Source organism: Falco punctatus (genome assembly GCF_963210335.1).
Source record: "Falco punctatus genome assembly, chromosome: 3".
Lineage (NCBI taxonomy): Eukaryota > Metazoa > Chordata > Aves > Falconiformes > Falconidae > Falco > Falco punctatus.
In genome coordinates, this window is record NC_137582.1 from 25,799,901 (window position 1) to 25,821,016 (window position 21,116).

Below are 21,116 nucleotides of genomic sequence, written 5' to 3' on the forward strand. Positions count from 1 at the left end.
TCAATATCAAATGTATGGTAATAACATTTAAGGATATAGTAGTGCTTTTCCTAAAATGTTTGTTTCTTGATTATTTTAGTTTTAAATCTATGGCATGGGACAATAGCTCACTGCATGTCTTTTGCTGAAGTATCTTCAAAGGTATTGTAGGACAAAAAACCCTAGTTTAGCTACCAGTATCTTCCCCACCCACCCCACCCCCCTTCTCCCCCTGTCCCCGTATATATCTTTATTAAAAATATATCTTTCCAAATGGCCTTCCAAGGCACTCCCTAAAGAAAACAGTAATTCAGTAAGTGGAAGGCATTATGAAAACAACTGAAATCAAAGTCTTTCTTTAAACACAGACATTGAACCAGGAAGACAACCCTCTGCCGGGATGAACTGCCTATTTGATGGGCACAGCACCTAAGGCAGGCTCATCAAAGGAATTCCTTCTGAAACCTGGTGTTGACAGGATAACAGCAGTGCTGGCTCTTACAAGAGCTAGCCAGCATATAACTTAATGTGCAAGCTGTGGCATACATCAGCTAAAATTAAAGAAAACATTAGTAAAAGCAAAGTGATGGATTTTCAGTTGACAATGACATCTGCAGTAGGACTGTAAATTCAGATGTGAGAACATATCTCCCATCAGTGAGATCACTCATGATGTATGTGGCTTCTGCTATCACATTTAGTGACCATCACCACTACAATCTGAACCAAAGAAAACGGAGAAACAAAGTTATGTGTCACTGCATATCCACATGTGGGGTTCCTGTCCTTACTAGCATTTCTTTATAGATGATCACCAGAATAGAGGAGCTCAGTGCAGTTTTATATTTTCTGTACATTTTATCATGGCCTAAAAATAGGAAAGAAAACCTCCACAGTTGTGCATAGCACTAACAGGAGTTTTTCCACAACTGATCACAATGATTTTGAGTATTCAAATGTCGCTTTGTCTTCTGGAAGACTCTACCTTATTAAAGTTACAGTATAAGGAAAGCAATAACTTGCATGTGTCACAGGCTTTGCAACTGTCTAAAGTCAGTGATCAGAGACAATAAAAAGGTTAGGCAGACATAGCACTTTTCTGGGTCTGGACAGTATGATGTGAGGAGGACCTTCATGGCTCATGTGAGTGGTATGAGAGCAATAGCTGCAATGAGGTTCACTTCATGCTGAGGTAGAAACCTGTTCTTAACTAGAAGGAGTTATAAGACTGGCACTGCAAACTGCAGCTCTGGCTTGCCACGAGCTGTAGCTCCTTTGCAATGTGGCTGTGGGCCAGTCACATTTCCCAGGCAGTCTGAAAGCGGGTGCTGCTTTGTACTTGCAACCTCTTCTGATACTGCTTTCATAATAAAGCCCCTTTATGCAAAAATCAGTGTAGGATGTAAGACCAGAAAATATATGCTTGTTAGAACATCTCAAAAAAAAATTTAAAAGGTGTTAAAGCTATAGTGATGCTGGATTTTTGCTGAGAAAGGAGTTAAAGATTCTCCTCAAAAGACAAGCACATCATCAAAATGTTTTTCTATTATAGGCATAAGGCTATCATCTCCTTTTAGAATGTATTTGGCTTGCTCTGCACTTTTTATACGCTGGTATGAACCAACAGCAGTTTTATTTTTGTTCTCTGCTAAATCTATTAACTTAAAATATCCTTCTGTAACACACTTCTAATGCATCTAAAATGAATATATTTTAAGGGGACTGAAGCCAAAAACTATATAACCTCTCTTATACATTAAATTTTAATTTGGTTATGGAAACAAGCCCTCAAAATATGAAAATCCATTCTGACCTTTTATATAAAAGATATGCATATGATTCACACTTGATAAATGAGTTTTTAAACTGTTGGTTTGGGGTTTTTTAGGAGAAAACTACTAATTATGCTACAAGCCCCATTCTTTTAATCTTCCCATCTTGATTGTTTTTTTAAACTATACTTTTTCATGAAATAAGAGTTTGCACAGTTTTATAAACTTTAAGTGAATCTTTCCCAATAATTCTTACATGCATTGATTTCTCAGTCTAATAATCTTGTTCTTAGGAAAGGAAGCATGCTGCTGTTAATTCCTCATTCACATCAACAAAAAGCTTTTTTAAATTTATAACAAACAAGACTGTGACTTAAAAACATCTTCTTTTAAGGTATGCGTAATAACCCTTTTTTTTACTTCTACCAATTAAAATATAAAACAGGAACAGTGAGGTTATGTCAAGCGCTGATCAGAAATACAATGAACAGGGACATCATGAAACATTTACACCAGCAATAGGTATTCTTAATTCAAAATTTGATGCGAAAGGTTTTTCTTATGCAACCCCAGCCACAGATAATCTCAGCTGAATTTTAACAAGTTATGATGAGACTTCTTGAGTATCACCAAAGGGAACTGCAGCGTGGCTGAGCCTGGTGGGCAGCTCTGAAAATCATCCAGTCCACCACAACCCTAAGCAGGGTCAGCCGCAGCCAGTTGCTCAGGACAATGTCCAGTCAGGTTTTGAATATCTTCAACGATGGGGACTCCACAACCTCTCTCAGCAACCACTCCCACAGCACAAAATCTTTCTTTGATGTTTAAATGGAATCTCCTGTGTTTCAGCTTTTGGTCATTGCCTCCTGTCCTGTCACTGGGAACCACCAAGAAGAGTCTGCTTCTCTCTTCTTTGCTCCCCCCATCAAGCATTTATGCACATGGATAAGGTTCCTCTGAGATTTCTCATGTCTGGGCTAAACAGCCATCACCCTCTCAGTCTCTCCTGGTATGACATACTTTAGTGACTGAAGCTACTGGCATCCTTTTCAGAAAGCAGTGTGGTATACTGTGTCCTTGTTGTGCAGGAATCAGAATTGGATGTTTCAATATACAAAATCTCTTTGCAGCTTTTGTGTGTTGTTGTTTACTTAATTAATATCCTTAATGAAGTAGTGCGGTGGGAGAACCACATTTCACCTTTCCCCATTTGGCGTGATAACCTACTTCTTTCACCTGTATATAAAATGTTGCAGAAACTCCTCTGAACTTTGAATCATCTACCTTGCACACCAAGATATTATCCTGTACAAAAGTATCAATGATTGTTTTGTTTTGTTTTTTTCCCATGAGATTTTTCATGGCTACCACAAATGGCAGTTCATCATTCCTTTGGAACTGCCAGACAGAAAGCAGTGAATTTTCTTGTCTTTCACGTTTCCTTTTAAACTTAATTCCCAGAACTTCTGTGTTCCAGTATATTGTAATCGTAACACGAAGGCTAATGAGACTTAGTTTATTGACTTTATAGATAGCTTTCACTTAACAGGAAAGTAAAATTCTTAGAAACATATTACAACTGAGATCTTCAATCACCAGTGAGCACATTTCTTAATTAGACAATAATAATATATCCAACAGAAATATACTCAGACAATGGCTCCAGAAGTATTATCTACTCCCATCAGATACCATTTAAACCAGAGATGAATAAACACTTCCACTGTAGGAAAAATGTGAAAAGCTAAGGCAACTGAAAAGCTCTGAGCAAGGGCGACAAGGCACTGCAAAGTAAAGCAGCATTAAAATACCACTGCACATGGATCCTTTATGGCACTGAGTTAGGAAGCGAAAAGCATCTTCTCAAAGGATCCAGCACATGCACTTGAAAGACAACAGTGATTTCTAGAAAAGGTTAGAAATGTGGAATTAAGAACAAGGGTAAACCAAAGTCACAGAGCACATGTATCTGCTTAGTGTGTATACATACATGTCTGAAATGGGGAAGAGGATATTATTTTCAAATCCATCGACTGTGATAAAACACCTAATTTTGCATTTCTAGCTAACCCCTTTGTTAATTATCAGGATGTTACAACTGGCTGACGTGAAGATGCCTAAAAAACCAAAAAAGGAATATTTCATAAATTACAGGGTTTTCCCATGTTTTCTCTTAGTTTAGCCTTTTTTGCTAAGTCTTGATGTGGAAAATAAGGGCAAATTGGTAAAATAAGGGCAATGGATTTTAGCAAAATAATGAGAAAGATTTTAAGTCAAAAATAATAGCAAAATTGTTTTAGTGTAACATTATGTTTACTTAAATTATATGATTTCCCCTTCACTCTCAACCTTTCTATAATAATAGATATATCATTTAAGTAATTACAAAGTATACAGTACCAGACAGAGATCAGGACAGTTGTTTTTTCTGCTGAGTTATTTTTGATCCTCATTCCAATTTAAAATTATTTTATATCTATTCTCTGAGATTTTCCTGAAAAATAATACTTTCTTCTACTCTTTAATTATTGAAGATCTAGTTTTTTCAAACTTACTATAAAATCTTGATTTTTTTGTTCATAACGGAACAGTAATACTGCTATTCTCAGCATTTTACATATACCTCCATATTAAAGATATGGCCAAGATACAACGAAATACCTTAGTATGTACCATAAACCTATCTCTAATATGAGCTATAGTTGGAAAAAGTGGTATTCAAAAGTAAATATTTTTTTCTTTTATATTTCATCAACATATATAACTATGCCGTTACTGTCTCAATAATTAAACACACTATATTACTCATTCTTAAAGAAAAAAATACTTCAATAGACAAGTTACTGCTAAAAATATTTCTCTTTTCTTTCAATTTTCTTTTTGTTTCCAAAAACAGTAAATAAAAGACAAGTACAATAACTTCCATATTTTAAAAATGTCTGGATTGTTTTTCTCAGACATCAACAGATCTTGCTGAAGATTAAAGTACTGAATTAACTCATTTTCTCTGTAGTTATTTACACATTCATCTGCACATATATGCAGTCATATGCCATAAATATATCAGTCAATACTAAAGAAATCTGAGAAGAAGAAGAAAATATGGTACATGATTTTTTTTTCTTTTGCCATAAACAGGATTTCAGAGAGAAAACAGTTGTGCCAAATGCTAAAGCTGCTAAGTGTCAATGGTTTATGGAAATTTATAATATAAAACACATTCTTCAGGATTTTAGCTCAATTTTTTTCCCCTGATGTAATATTATACTTTCATAAATATGGCTGATAAGATGCTGAAAAACGTTATTTCCAACTTACATCTACTTCTTTCTCCCACAGCATAATAATGATGTTATTTAGACCACTTGAGTCAAAGTAACCCACGCTATTAATATAGCAGACTGTTAAATGTAAATGTAAAGAATCCTTTGAACTATTTATTTAAAGGTTTCCTGTCCTGTAGTGGTTCATGGCATTATATTGGAAGGGCAATACAGAGGAAGGTCATCAGTCTGAAAAAATGAAAAAATAATTTTAGACCCCACATATGCCTTTCTCTCTAGATTCCAGATGTATCTTCCTCTCTGTTTTACCCACTTGTTAAAACTGTTCAACAAACTTCCACATTACCATTACCAGGCAGCAATTTAATGAAGAAAATAAAATCTTCTGTTCTCCTATTCTTCTTGGAATAGCATGTAGTGGAAAGCAAAATGAAGGGCTACCTCCAGTGCCAGAGGTATATGTTGTTTGTGTGGGACAGGTTGGGAGCAACTAATACGAAGGATACAACGTTGCAATGATGGCTTAATTTTGTACAGCTATTTTAGCAGGAGTCTTCAGTCTTGTTCTTTAAATGTTGTGCAATCAAATAACAAATTGTGGATAAGTAAACTGACCAATAAGAATAAATATTTAACACTGTTTGGAAACTGGGGCTGGTTGTGGGTTTCTGTCACAGGAAAAGAAGACAAACAATCAAAACACTATGTTTTGCTAATAAGTGCTAATATAAGTTGCCTTAAGGAAGTTAATATAATAGAGATTTTTTTTTTTTTGTAGAATAAAAGCCAGCAAGAGTAAGAGCATCGTTATGCTGGATGCTACAGAGAGGGCAAGATGATGCATATCTCCAGCACCTTAGAAAATAAATATAAATTCTGTACTTAATGTAGTTCACAAGTGAGGTCTTCTCAGTGTCAATATTGCTAGAGTACAAGAAATGCAAGTTCAAAATTGTTTCCATAATTCTGTGTGATTACATTTTTACAGTGACTAATCTGGAGATAGGGAAAGTCTCAGCAACATTCACTTCTCCAGCGGTTCATGGTTTCCCTGATCAGCTGAACAGAAATAGGAGTATTACCCAGAGTACTTGCCACTTAGAGATTTAAAGTGAAAATGTGCATGGACAGTGTAAACATCAAGTTTTAACAAAAGTGACAAAACTGTGTTAGAGTAAAATGTTTCCCTACCTGCATAATGTTAAGTAAACACTTGTTATAATTAAGAAGGATGTGGCAGGGATATGTTCTCATTTTTATTTTCAAAAAAAACCCTTTAATTAAAACAAATAATGAGAAAAATCAGACATATATAGAAAACCATCTTCCAGTGAGTGAGAGATAATCGCTTAGGGGTAAGGTTAGAGATTCAAGGAACATATCACTGAAACCTTCACATTTTAAGGCCATGACTGTATTGCCAGCCCTTTGCTGTATAAAGCATTCATATGGCCCCAGCAGTATAGATTTGCTTGTAATGGGCAGTACTATCACGTTAGCACCACATTGTTCTGATTTTGTGTGTCGTTTTACACAGAAACCTTGATATTGGACTAATTTGATTAATGCACTGAGTTTTCTGGTGGCTTGGCTTTATTTTAAAAGGATCTAGTGGTAACAGTGCAACACTTCCTTCATCCTGGTTATTTTAATATATTCCATCCACGTGGCTCTCATTCAATTCTGTTATTTATTTTGCAAATGAACAGTGCATATGGTGCCATTTTGCTGCATCTAAACAGCAGTCATTTTGTTCAGTATGCAACCAAATACCACGTACATGGTTACGACCACTTAGATCATTTACTCCAGAATTATTCAGTTTTCCAGATATTACAACAGACTGTGTTTAAGAGCCAATGATAAACTCTTGGGCATTTTGCAACAACATCAAATTTTCATCAGCACTACTGAGTTTTTCACTACTCTTCAGATTTTATTCCCTAATGTTGCAAAAACCAAGTGGTTAATTGCCTTTCTTTTCTGGAGGTAGCATATGCTGCTAGTAGTAGCAGAAGAGAACTTTTCATTCATACTGTGCCACATAAAAATTGGAATTCTAACCCTTCAGATTCAAAGTGATTACAGGATTTGGCACAAATATTTAAATCTACTGGGGAAATATTTGTATCATCTAACTCTAGTTACCCGTCCTAGTATCTCAGCTACCTTGACAGTAAATGGAACTCCTTGTTCTTGTGCTCTAACTCACCTGCCTAGGAGGCCTATCAGTTTCTGTTGACCATACAGAAAGCCTAGAGTTTTATTCAAGGTGTTTCAAAGAAAACATGATGAGGACTTTCTGCTGAAAAATCCCATGCGTTTGCTGTTGACATATTACGCTTGTGTTTGTACCTCAGCCTCTTGGCACTTCTGAAATGTGTTAGATTACAACAGTCTGGTAAAACAGACATCTTTTCTAGTATCTGACCCAGCAGAGAATATTGGAATACTAAAAGCTCATGGCCAGCTGGGCGCTTCATTATCACATTATCATAGCTACGTAAACAGAAAAAGTAAAAGCTGGCTAGATTTGTAGCTGCTGTAAATCAGAACTGCTCCACTGATTTCAATCAACACCCAGTTATCTGAGTCAACAAACTTAAAAACATTCCGTAAAGAATATCTCATCTCAAGTGCACTTTATTTGGGGACTCAGCTCATCTAGTCAGAACAGACTCATCACTCGTAAGTTGGAGGTCTTTTTTTCTATGAACAAAGTGCAACGGGATAAAAAAATCATGTGCTCAAAATATCATTTACCTCAAAACAACAAATGTTAGAGTTTTCATTCCCGAATATCAAAGAAAAGACAATGCTTGTGTCCTGTCCATTGTACTACAACTTTGTCAGGAGCTCTGGAAGTACAACAGCTCGTCTTTCTGTACAATTTGAAACTTATATCTTGAGACATGGCTTAGTCTCATCTAACTTTGATGGTTGTATGGGGGTTCTGGCCTGGTGCACCAGCTGACAGCATCGACTAGTACACTGAAGAAAATTAAATGCCTTTACAGGCTTTTAGGGAGGCATTCTCAGAAACGACTCCTTCACCGTTTTTACAGATGTAGTACTAGTTCCTGAAGTACTTATTGGAAAGACATGGGTGGAAACGTTTCTAAGGTAGACAGCTTTCTGCTGTCGGTGTCTTCCCTGTTTCTTAGCTAGATGTGAGGGGTCACTGGATGCTGCTGACTCTGCTCAGTCATTCAAGCCTAGGTGCCCTCAACTCTTGCTGTCCCAGGGCAGTCGCTCCTCAGCCCACTGTCTATGCCATCTTGTCAGAAGGTGGGAAGCCTGGGACTGGAGGCATTGTGACACCGAAGAGACATAGCTCCAGAGGGCAGCAGCCTGTTCACTTGTCGAAGGAGGGGGGAAAAGCTCAAACACCTAGAAAGTAAAAGTAAACCCAGAAAAATTAATTGCAGGTCTCCCAGAAGGCAGCTTATGAGAACTCTTTCTTCCAGTTTGCTCTTTCTGCATCTGAATCAAAGCAAGCATGCAAGCAAGCAAAAAAAAAACACCAGGAAAAACTCAATTATACATCCAGCTTCACCTATGCCTCCGCTTGCTCCCAATGAATGTATACCCATGATGAGTTCCATCAGTGCATGGCACACTGTTTTTACAGGATTTCATTTCTTGAATCTGACTATATTCTGAGTGGGATTTTTCTGAAGGGTATAGATGCTTTTCAAGCATTGGAAATCTCCCTTGGGGAAGTTTTCACGTCAGCTAAACAGTCTACAGAAGTGTACAAGTGTTCTGTATTAGACTTTCTACATAGGATTATGCATGCACAACCATGATCACTATATTTATTTCTCTCAAATTTTGTTTTTCCTTTGGATTTCAGGCTCTGAAATATTTTTTCTAGAAGAATTTTGCAAATACTTCTAAGTTTAAATCTTTCAGATTATTGCTCTTCCCAAAAAAGACACTACTGGTGCCAACACAGTTCATGGATGACTAGATGTTATTAAAGTTGGAATTTATCTTTTTTTTTTTTTTGATGATGATACTGACAGCTCAATATTAAGAATTGAAAAAGAACCTTTTTTTTGGTCTATTTTTTATCTGCCTTTGACAAGTCCAATCGGTTTGATTGCTGCTGGATGTATCTTTTTCTACTTAAATCTTTTTTGAAAAGAAAGGAGAATTTATTCCATGTTCTGTGTAAAGCACTCCCTGGTTATTATCCTGGGTAATTGTTATTGCAAGTTTACAGTATTGTCAGAATTCTGAAAACTGATTACATGGAGAGAGTATTTGCATGGCACGTTATGCATTAGACCAGATCTCAGTTCTTTCTTCTCCCATTTCCATCTTCCAGTACATCAGACCTTTGATTTGAACATGCATGCTACAATTGCTGTTTTAAATTTCCGTAACAGAGATCTCAGTGTTGTACCAGGCTTCATTCAAATCGGGACACTAACGTGACTTCTGTTAACTAACTGCAAACACCTCTGACAGTTTCTTGGTTTATTGCCAGCCATGTTGCTGTGGGAGATTCCTTCTCAGAAGGCACACCAGTGCTCGGCACTCTACCACCTGCTAGTGACAGCTCCTTGAATGCCTGGCCCTATTGTCCCTTATGCCATCGAGGTGGCAGGGCTGAGCATGATGACGTAGTGCCAACTCTTTCAGTGTTTTGCTTGCTGTGATAATACTGGTCCATAAAGCAGTGTCCTTTGGTATTAAGTCTCCTCAATTTAACAACAGCAAAGAAACAGGCAACTCCCTCACTAGAAACAAAATAGGAACTGAGAAAAGCAGATTTGGCTAAGTTACAGTGCTGCTACTAACCTTAGCACTGAATATATTGCTTCAGACCTCCCGTCTTCAGTTCATTAGTCAAAACTCTTCTGACACAAGCATGGTTTTCTATCTTGTAGAGCTTGTTTCTGTCAGTTTTGATGTTGTTGCTATGTATAAAATCAAACTGAATCTTGTTTTACAATCCCAGTGTTGTCTGTGGAATCTGAGCAGTGAAAGAGCTCCATTAGCAATGTTATTCTTCTCTATGGTCACTGTCACACTCAATTTAGCTCCAGTTTTATTTTTTGCCATAAAACAGCATTCATGGTCACAGTGATTCTGTTACCACAATGATTTGAGAGCCAGTAAAGAACATTAATTAATTAATAAAATATGTGGCTTAGTTTACAATCCCCAGAGGATGCTTCACTTGAGGTAGGGTGACTGCAGGCTGTATTGGTAAGTGTCCAGCCCTGGGGTTAACTACAACTCAGAGGGCTGTCTGATAGTGGTCTGCTTTGGTTGGGCATCAACTCACAGGCTTTCAGGGGCTGGAGGTCCTGAAGTGATGGCAGAACAGAAAACACTTTGTTCAGAGGACTCTGGGAAGAAGTTGTGGACTGGACATTGCTGGTAAGGAGAACTCTGTCAAGAAAAGGAGCTTTGGGATAAAGCAGTTCCCCAATCCCCAGTGAAAAACACTTTCCAAATGTCATAAAACACACGGATTGAAAACACATGCTCATTGCAATCTGTCTGTCCTTCTAGTGATAGATAAACACTGTTCTGCATGATAGTCCAGCATTTTGTTATGCCTTTATGAGAGAATTATCATCTTACTGGCAACCAAAGAGTGTGCATCCATTCCTGTTAGCTGTCTGTGGGTGCATTCTAGCTTTTGGGTGGTCTGTCACCTTGAATCCCTTGTTGCTTGCAGTAGAAAGGCAAGTGTGAGAATGGCTTGGCATTTGACCAAGGCTCTGGCTGAAATAAATGATGGCTCAGAGACGGATACAGAAGAAAATTCCTTTTTATAACTTGTCTTCACCAGGGAGAATAAAGAGAATTTGGTTGGTACAATGACATGACAGGAAGGCGTTGTAAAAAATATCAGGTTATGAATGACTTTTATGAACTTCAATATTGCTGGGCCTAGGAACAAAACCCACAGTAGTCTATGGTCGGTTGGTCTTCCTATGGGATCAATAATGACTGATCTGGCATAGATAAAAGTGAAAGCCCCTGCTGAAATAAAAACTGAAGCCCCTATTTTCATATATATATAAAATGCATATATTTTTTTTTTAAAAAATTGAAATAATGCATTAAAGAAAACAGTATCAATGAGGCAAACTCACAGTCAAGGCCTTATTGTGCTCTTCACTGTACAAGCAGAGGACAAAAAAACAATTCCTGCTTCAAAAGGGCAATGCAGGCAGTCGTTACAGCATACCTCCAGCCTACTGGTTCTTAAGGCTTCCACAAGAGGAAACTGTGGGAGAAGGGGTGAAAGTACATGATATGTCTAGTAAGTTAAAAAGTAACATTTTACAATTTCTTCCTGATCTTTCACGTGAGGCCCATGAGCTTCATAAAGGTGGGCAACAAAAGTTGGAAGTCTTCTATTTCACTCTACCACAATCTCCTGGGTTTTATTCCAGCATTTTTCCCTCCCTCTGAAATATTGTAAACATGATCATTTAGCAGTCACTTTCTCCAAAAATCCGTCATTGTGGTCTATTCCACAGGTTTTGGACTGGGAGAACTGGGAATAAAGCCACATGTTAAGAGCCTGACACATGGGACGTGATGGCAGAGTGCTAGCTTCTCCAGATGCGAGAAGATAGAGTTGGCAGTTGTGTATTGAACTGACAAAGAGAAGCCCTGCAGAAAAGCTGAAGAGGTTGCATTGCTGAATGCAAAAATCTGAATTTGCAAATTCAGAGCCAACTCCAAACCTTGTTCTAGATATCCTTCGAAGCTTTGGTTAACTCACCGATCAGTCCCTCTCTGTTCCTCAGTTGTCCACTTGTCACTTCCACAAGCTGATTCGCCTCTTCCAGCTTAAATAGGAACCTTAAGGTGAATTGCCCTGTCAATGTGTTTGTGCTTTAGTATTGATTACAGGAAAAACCTAGAGGACTAGGCTTTAGACACCTAACTTTGAGATGGCACAAGTTTTTTAAGTTAAACCTTATCCTAAATAACAAAGTGACCTTAGATGGTAGAATGTGAACATTCATTTTACAGAAACTATTTCATAGAGACAATCACTCTTCAAATCCTATACTCCCTATACCAGGAATTCTCTTTAATCTATGGAGCTCTCAGCACCTTGTAGGTATTGTATTGATGAATTAATAATATCAAAACAATCCTTTTTCCCCCCCTGTGAATTATTATTAGCATAAAGTAGTAATATTTCATGGTAAGATATTCTTTCTGCTATACAGTCAGCCAGCGCAGAAACTTGACAAGAACCACTGACATACATGTTTCAAAATTTCATTCAAAACCAAGCTGTAACTAAGAAGGTTTTTGTTTTTTAAAGATTTTTTTTTTCTGTTGTTGTTCTGCAGAGTATGAATAAAATTACTTAGTGGAGGAAATCTTAACAGATGGTTACCATTTCAGCCTCAGATGGCAGAAAGCCCTAGAACCAAGCAATTACAGAATTCTTTGATGCAGAACCAGCTGAACAGATTTTAATAATTTCTTCCAAATTGAAGACACCTGGCCCCCTAGAAAAGCTGCAAGCTGGGCGCTGGAGGTGTGCAAAAGGAATATATTCCTGATGTCACCAGCAAGTTTTTGGTGGCAAAATCATGAAGAGCAATAGTAAATAATTTAAAAACTAGCTTTTTTTGGTTTCTACTATTAACGCAATGAAACATTGCAAATGGCCCAGTAAAATAATTTTAAAAATACTCTGAGGCAAGATTGTATTATTCCGATTTTCCATTACTGCAAATGTTTTACCTCCCTTTGAAGAATGGTGTACAGGATATGGATACTAAACAACAGCTTTTATTGCTCACCTTTATACAGCTTTTGAACCTAACCCGGAAAGGACCAGGAAGCACATGTAAAATGTTACTTTGTCTTACTTATTCCATTTTCATGATGTTACTCCTGCTTTTGGAAGATTTGAAAATATTCCCCTAGATGCAATATGTGCCTGAGAAGCTGTAAGGCCAAACCCACCAACACAACTCTTCTGCGGCAGCTCTCCTGCATGGAGACGAAGGGAAAGGGGCTGCCTAAGTTACTGCTAAGGTGTAGATTCATCCGAGTCACCGCAAAATGATTGCGTTATTTTCTCATTCATTCAATGCTGTTTCTGCTATCATGTCTATAATGTCTATCTCAAGCTCAGCAAAGCCCTGTCACAATCCTGTCCATGTCTCTAGTACCAGTGAGCTGAAGCAAGCTAGTTATATGGCTCTGGCATGTGATATCAGGACTATGTTTGGTACAAGTACTTCTGGTAAATCAGCCTGCTCTGCTGGCTAACAGCTCTGGTCTAAAGAGCCAATTGTGCTTGATAAGGTTGAGGAATTTTAAAGGAATTTCATAACGCTCTTGCTGGACTTCATAATCCAGGAGTTCCCCTCCATCCTGTGGCCCAGTTTTCTTTAAAAGTTCTCTGTTTCTTGGTATAATACATTACATAAGGTAATTGTGCCTCTGTTTGTAGAATATCAGGTATTCTCTGGAGTTTGAAGTGTGAGTGTAGGAGCACAGGAGGGAGTGTGCAATATGCTAAATTATTCCAAGTGAATCGGGTGAATTAATTTGTCTGAATTCATAAATTTAAATGTGACCACTGAACCTGTCTCTGGTAAATTTACCAATACTCTATGTGCTAAAGAAGCCACTGTTTTTCAAATAACGTGCCCTCCTCCACGCCAGCATCAGAATAGCATTGCTGAAGACTTCATGTTTTTGGAAAAGGAACAAAAGACACAAAACAACCTTGATTTTCTCAGTTGACAGTATTTTGAACTGAAGTGAAATGAGGCAAGTAAAAGCAAGGGGGAAGAAGTGTCATGATTTTCTTTATGAAGGGGCATCTCTAAATCCAAACTGAACATTTCAATTCCAAGGTTTTTTCTATATATACAGTATGGCCAAGATAATGCATTTTTGAGCTTGGCTACTTTTATGTGTTTAGCATCAGATTTCAGTTTCATGAAAATCAAAATCAGAAAACCTCCCTGTGCATGCGATACACAAACTCAGTACAGACATCGCACATCCTTTTGGGTTTTCCTGGTCCAAATTGTATTTGACTGATTTATGTGATGTTATCATATACAATAGCTTTTTACAATGTATATTTGGCAAAGTTATCCATACAATTAAATATGATAAACATTATAATGCAATAATTCAGTTCTGGTTTGAGATTTGGGAATAAGTTCCATTTAAGTGGACTGCTTTCCACAATACAATCCATTCAATTGCATGCTTTTGTTATTCATTGGAACCACCTCAGTAACACAGTAGATTTTTGCTCATATATTGTAACTTAATTTGATCTTTTTGTTTCCTACAAAAATAAATCTGTAGAATCAAATGTATTTTTACTGTCAGAACAAAGCAAGGCTGGAAGGCAAGGAAGCACCTCATTTCTTTCCAGTGTCCTGTAGGATACTTTCATGTAACAGGCAAAATGTTTAAAAAATATTTAAGCACAGTTACACTGCAGTCTATTTTCAGGGTGGTTTTCACCTTCAGTGTAAATAGACAAAGTATCAGGAAAACTGAGTGGAGAAACATTTCATCTGCAGTCACCCTAAATCCTTAAAACTCTTTCTCAGTGTTTGCTACTTTATTTTTTAATGCTTTTCTCTCACCCCTACAATTTCTGTCAAGTAAGTTGGAGTGTTTGGGGTTTTGTTCCCAGGGTTGGGTATTTTAAGACTGGGGGATGGCAAGACCAACATGATGTCAGCCTTTTTATGATGATTAAGTGCCATGATGCTGCAAAAGCAGGGAGTTAAAGCTGAGTGCCTGTACTTCCTGATGGAGAAGATAGCACCGTTGAAAGAAAAGCAATAGGAAAGGCCATCTAAGAGAGAAAGGATTATGAAGCAATTGGTGATTTGTTCTGTGAATGAGTTGCAGGTAATGGTGCATGTAAGTGGAAAGAATGAGCAGCCTTTAGCTTTCTGCTTGAAGCACATCTTCACTCAAAAAAGGAGTGTAGGAGGGAGAGGTTGAAAAAGAAGTTTCTTTGTGCTGTTGCAGCACCTGAAATTGGTAAAGATAATTTGAAAATGGTTGTCCTAGGCAGGTGTCAGGCATGGAGGGGGTGGAGGAAGATTTATGCCTTAATTAGGGTATACAGGTGCAGTTGCCATTGTATAGTTGCTATGAAAGTAAGAGCAGCTACTGCTTGTGAAGTCTGGTAATGTTATGGCTTCAAACCTAAGCAAAGAGATAAGAAAAAAAAACAGGTAAGTTTAAAGATACTTGCATTTTTTTTTGTTATGGTGCTTTGTAACAGACACTGTGACTGGCAATTATAATGAATTCTGATTTAATTTGAAAGACCTAAGCTGATTACTGAAGAATCTCTGTTAAATCACATTATAATGTGAACAAATTGATGGTATCTTTAATTCTAGGACAGCATTTATGTAAGATTAGAGTATGAACTATTACTCTGCACAATTATTGGCTTGTTTAATTTCACCCATCTGTTACCCTATTGATTCCTATTTTCTATCAGTGGTACCATCATTACCACTAGATTTTGCATGCTACTCTAAAACAACCTGACATGGATTTGTGCCTTGTAATTATTGAAAACTGACTCAGTAGATAATTACCTAGGACTCCCTTGAAAACAGGGAATATATTCCTTCACATTTTGAGGACTGCATTTTCAAGATGGGTGTAGCTATGGTCTTTGATTCTGCACAGCAGTGTTATGATTGATGTGTAGTTGTCTTGGAAAGATTGCTGTATGACTCCGGTTCATCCACATTTCAAACTCACTAGGCTGGGGCCTTGGTAATGATCATTAGTACCAATATAGTGGGATATATCTTTGACTGTGCTTGATACAAGTGAAACTATGGTAACTGGTGTCCTCTATGAACTTAGTAGGGAGCGCATATTCATCTGTACAGCACGAATGAAATGAAACACTACTGGTCAAGAAATGTGGTTTGGTTTTTATTGTGGTGTTAATTATAATTATAGACGCTATTTACAAATTCTTTTCTCAGTCTCTATTAATCTTCTGCTTCTCACATAAAATGATGCTGAAATAGCCGTTTTAGTCTTTTGCTTTCCTAGTTGGCTTTTCTGTGTTACAGTACAGTGTCAGCTGTTGCCATTATTTATCAGAATGGAAGTCAGTCTTCTGTGCCAGAATGGTTAGTTATACTGAAGTCTTATACAAGATCACACAGGCCCTCAGCCTGACTATAAGAATATATATAGGTTATAGACTTGGGTAAAGGTCAAGTCCCATCTTATTTTTAGGTGTTCTTTATTCTTTCAGGCATTAACATTTACATGTGTAGGTCTCCTGCCTTCTGTGTGGTTATGATATGTGACTGAGAAATACTTTCCTACCATGTGGTTTTGGTTCTTTTGGTTTTCTACATCTTTTGTTGGAACTGGTCCTCTCTTTTCATTATTTTTCATGATTCCTAGTTGCCAGGCTCTGCTTGATCTTTTTGCTGTCACCATGCCTTTGCTTAGAGTCAAAGAAAGGTTTATGTGCCAAGACTAGACAGCCCGTTGACTCCACCTCCACCAACTCTGCCTCCTTTATTAGGGCCAGAACCAGATGTCCTGAAGACATTTCAGAGCAAAGAAAACATACAGTGATATACTCAGTCAGTGATTCAGTCATTCCAAAACACTCTCCCAGGCTCCAATATTCTTCAATGTTCAAGAACTTCCTAAGCCTGCAGCTCTCTGATGACTGTGATCATCAGTAGAAGAGGGGAAATACAATATTATTAATTTTGCCTAGTAACATTACAATAAAAATGCATTACAAAAGTGAAATGTACGTATTTCACACATGTTTTTTACAAGGACTTAAGCAGATGAACCTAGCCATGGCAGTAAAGGTGGTGGCAGGCTACTGCTATATGCCCTGATCTGCTATAAGCTACTGACAGCATAACACAGCATCAGGACAGAAGAAATTCAGCACAACTCTGGTACTCTGCTAGCACCTTTTCTGAAGCTGCCTTTTGTGGTTTGATTTAATTGTGAGCTGTGATGGCTGAGAAGAGTGCAGGCTGAGATTTCAGGCATATCTGCTATCTCCATGCTGATTTTCAGCACAGGGTCAGTTAGGACAGCTGAGGGTGATGATGGCTTAACAGCTCTGCCTAATCTGAGTAAGCCCTAACTTCCAAAGTAGGAGAGTCAAACTCAAAAGCAGTCTCAATACAAACTCCTTCATCTAAGTCAAGCTAAGCTGGATGAAAGAATAAACATCTGGATTCCTGCTCCTATAAGCTGAGGCCTCTTAGAGACCTCTAGTCACCTTATGAAATTTTCAACTGCCCAGACAGTGGTGATAAACTTCAGTAAAAACATATCTGTTACTTATTGGCATTTAAAACAGTTAGGGAGAATTATTTGGCAGTAAATCTACTGTGTTTTGACAGTAAACATGCTTTAGTAAATAACACATGCTTGTAAAACATCTGTGTATTACAGGAATGTAAAGGCTAAAGGAGTTGTTAAAAATAAGCATGGACTTAATAAAAAACATTTTATGTTCAAAACCCTAATTAAACTGCTGTAGCCAATTTAGCATAACTTCCAATTCTTCCTGCCATGCCTTCTTTTATAACTGTATCACATTCCACCATAAAAGGAAAATCTCTGTTGATAGTGTTTGCTATTCTTTAGCCTACTGGAGCCAAGCATAACTAAATCATATTTTCATTATATTTCACATTCTGCTTACTAATATTTGTACTATGAGACTAAGTTTCACTAGAAAAACAGTGTACCCAGGAACAGACGTAGAATGGAAAGGTGAGTAAATTAAAAAGCTTGTTTCAATAGTGTAATTTATATAGACTAAAATAATGTAAAACTTACATTGCCACGCTTTTCCTGGTTTCTCAGGAGAACACCTACGGGTGTCTCCTGCCACACAAAATGATAATATTTGTTTAGGTTTCTTCAACTCTGGCCTTAGTTATAAATATTTAAATAGATTTTAATTTTAAATAGATTTATAGCTTTCATGTCTTGTTTCAATGACCTTTCCAATTCGGTCACACTTTTGTCTCCTCTTTATACAAACACCTTGGATCATTTGCTTATTTTAATCTGCATAGAATAATTCCATCTCAGCCTGTTCAGATAGAGTTGAACTTCTTAAGAAAAGCGATCTATAAATCCTATGTGGACCGAACAGTGAGGTACAAATTTTTAGAAAAAAATTCTGCCTACTTCTGCTACCAGATGGTACTTTGAAATCCCAGTATCTTCTGGACATTTATTCCTTTGTTTTTAAAGAGAGTTGAGAATGTTTAGGCTTCTAATGCGGGCATTTCAGTTGGACAGGCTAAATATAAGACATGTTTGGCAGTTATTCAGTTGGATTGTGACCTGGACAAGCATTTGCTGGGACAGGCAAGAGATATTTTGGTTCTTGTTCTGGTTCTGTAACTGATTTGCTAAATCTAAAAGCTCATGTCACCCCTTTCTTAGTTTTTGGTTTTTGTTTGTTTGTTTTGGAGGGTGTTTTGGTTGTGTGGGTTTTTTTCTGCCTTGGATTTTTTTTATTTTATTGTATTTTTTTAAATGTCATCAGGGTTGGGACTGTTACATTCTACCATATTGTGAAGTATCTTGCACAGCCCTGCCCCAGTCCCCATGCAGGACTAGCACTGTTTCTGCAGTACCATATGTAAAAACCTGGGAATTCTCAAAACTAAAGTTCAGGAATCCAAAAGTATTAAAAATTGTTTTTCAAGTTGGTGACTCTGAACTGTTTTTTTCTTCAGAATTTTCAAAAGGTATTTATTAGAGCACAGTATCTAGTTATCATGACGTCCACAAACTGTCAATAATTTTATTTTTTTTAAAAAAAAAGTCCCTTTATGACAGAGCCCTCCACAGAAGGGCCTCTGAAGCTTCTGCTGGGTAAGGGAAAGAACTAACAAAGGACACACACATCTACATGATGCTGGATTCTGGACATGGGATAATTCATCATACTAAGCAGGTTATACTTGCTTACAGAATTGCCTGGGTCAAAATTTTAAGACAGTATGTCAAATGGTAAACAACTGTGGCCCTCTGATACCCAAAGTGACTATTAAAGTAAAAATACACATCACCAATCCTTTGTCAAGAAGTTTGTGCCATTCGAAGCATCATACTGAACGGGCAACATACAGAAGACAGCAAAAATCCTGAGATTTTCCTGGTTTTAATGGCATTTTCAGAGAACTCTACAGAAAAAAAGGTTCATCTGGTATAAATATGAGTTACCAGTTGAGCACAACTTTAAAGCTGTATAAAGTAACAGAGCGTGTATGTCAGTAGATTTAAGGACAACCTACCACGTTATGCTTGGACTGAAAAAATCAGCTAGCTTTATAAAGAATCTGTGCCTCTCAGAAGTGATGATTAGACTAAATTTTGATTTAGTTTTCCCTCTGTCCTGAAGAACTTGCTTACATTTTCCAGAAGACAAGTGAGGTGGTTCTGACACCAAATCTGTCACTTTCAGCAAAATGAGTGGTTATAGATGGAGCAAGAGGAAAAAACTTTACTAATCCTACCAGTAATTTCATTAAACAATCCCTCCTCTGAAAGCAAGATACTCAGCTACATTCAGTGGAGCAGAATGGCTTATGCCCAAGAGAATGCAATAACCTGTAGAACCATTTTCATTCCCTTACCTAACTTAATGTAATTGTTTTATCCTAAAAGTTCAATTTCAGGTAGCAGAACTGTAGATGGCTGCCATTAAACATCACGGACACTATAGCTTCCCATTTTGCAAGATGGTTTCAAAAACCTAGAAGGCACCACATTCAAACCTGTGTATCCTGCTTGTCAGAACAAAGTCTCAGCTCACTGGAATTCCTGGACACCAGGGCTCTTGGCAGTTATCTGGGTAGCTGTGTTGGAAGCATCTTTGGCACATAGGAAATGGAAGTACTTCCCAGTACATCAGCAGCAGAGGCACATGGTTTTGCATGATCAATGTTGGGTCTAAATGTCTTGCCTGATCTCCAGCCCTCACGTGCTCTACTACTACTTTAGCAGCAGAGGCTGGGACCAGTCTGGCATCTGTCCAGAATTCCCTGTGCTAATAATATATTATTACATTTTCAAGAACTCACAGCAAGGTTCCTGTTGCATAACTGCTCAGGACAGGTGGGCACCAGACTGCAATAATGTGCTACTATAAACCTTTTAGTAAATTGGATCCTATATGATGGCTATTACATTTTAATTACTCTGATTATTTTACAATTATTTCAGACATAAATTGTGTCGTCACAACTGTGTTACTTACTCTTTAATTGTAATAAAAATGCCTCACATATTTTCCTATCTCAGAAGAAGGTCTCCCATGACCTGGTAAAATTTGAATATTTATATAGAACTTACTACTCACGGTGGAATTGTAGCTTAAAAGATTGGCCAGCTGGCTATGACTGAGCTCTTGTCTCTACAAGAGGAAAAAACACTCGGTGACTCAAATGCAATCACGTTAATATTATAGATTGGATTAAAAACACCTCTTTTACATTTCATTTACTACTGTACAAGGAAAAAATACATATTACAAAGCTTTATGACATTCAGATAATAATAAAATCGATTTTTCCAAGCACACATTCTCTTTATTAATAGTTCCAGGTAAAATGTAATTATTAATTTTGTAATTGCTAGTATGCCATATTTAGCATTATCAAAATTCATTACCTACTGCAGGGAAGAATAATATGTAAAAAAAATTATACTAGCTAACATAGCTCTGATTTGATGCCTACGTGGTCTACTGCCCAAACTAGTGATATTGATTTTTTTCGTATATATTTCTTTCGCATTCTAAAATTACAAGAGTTATAACCTTTTTAGGTGACCACAGTTCACTAGATAAGAACCAGAAAAGTTTGGTACAACACACTCAGCATCTTAGGGTGATGTAAACAAAGATCATTTTATGTCATTTCATACTGAAATATACCATATGAGTGGCTTTTATGCCTGTTTGGAAGAGATCATGGTCTGGGTTAGTAAGTATCACAGCAAGTCTACCTGTGTTGTGGTTGTTGATATGTGCATGGCCATTGGGGCAGAG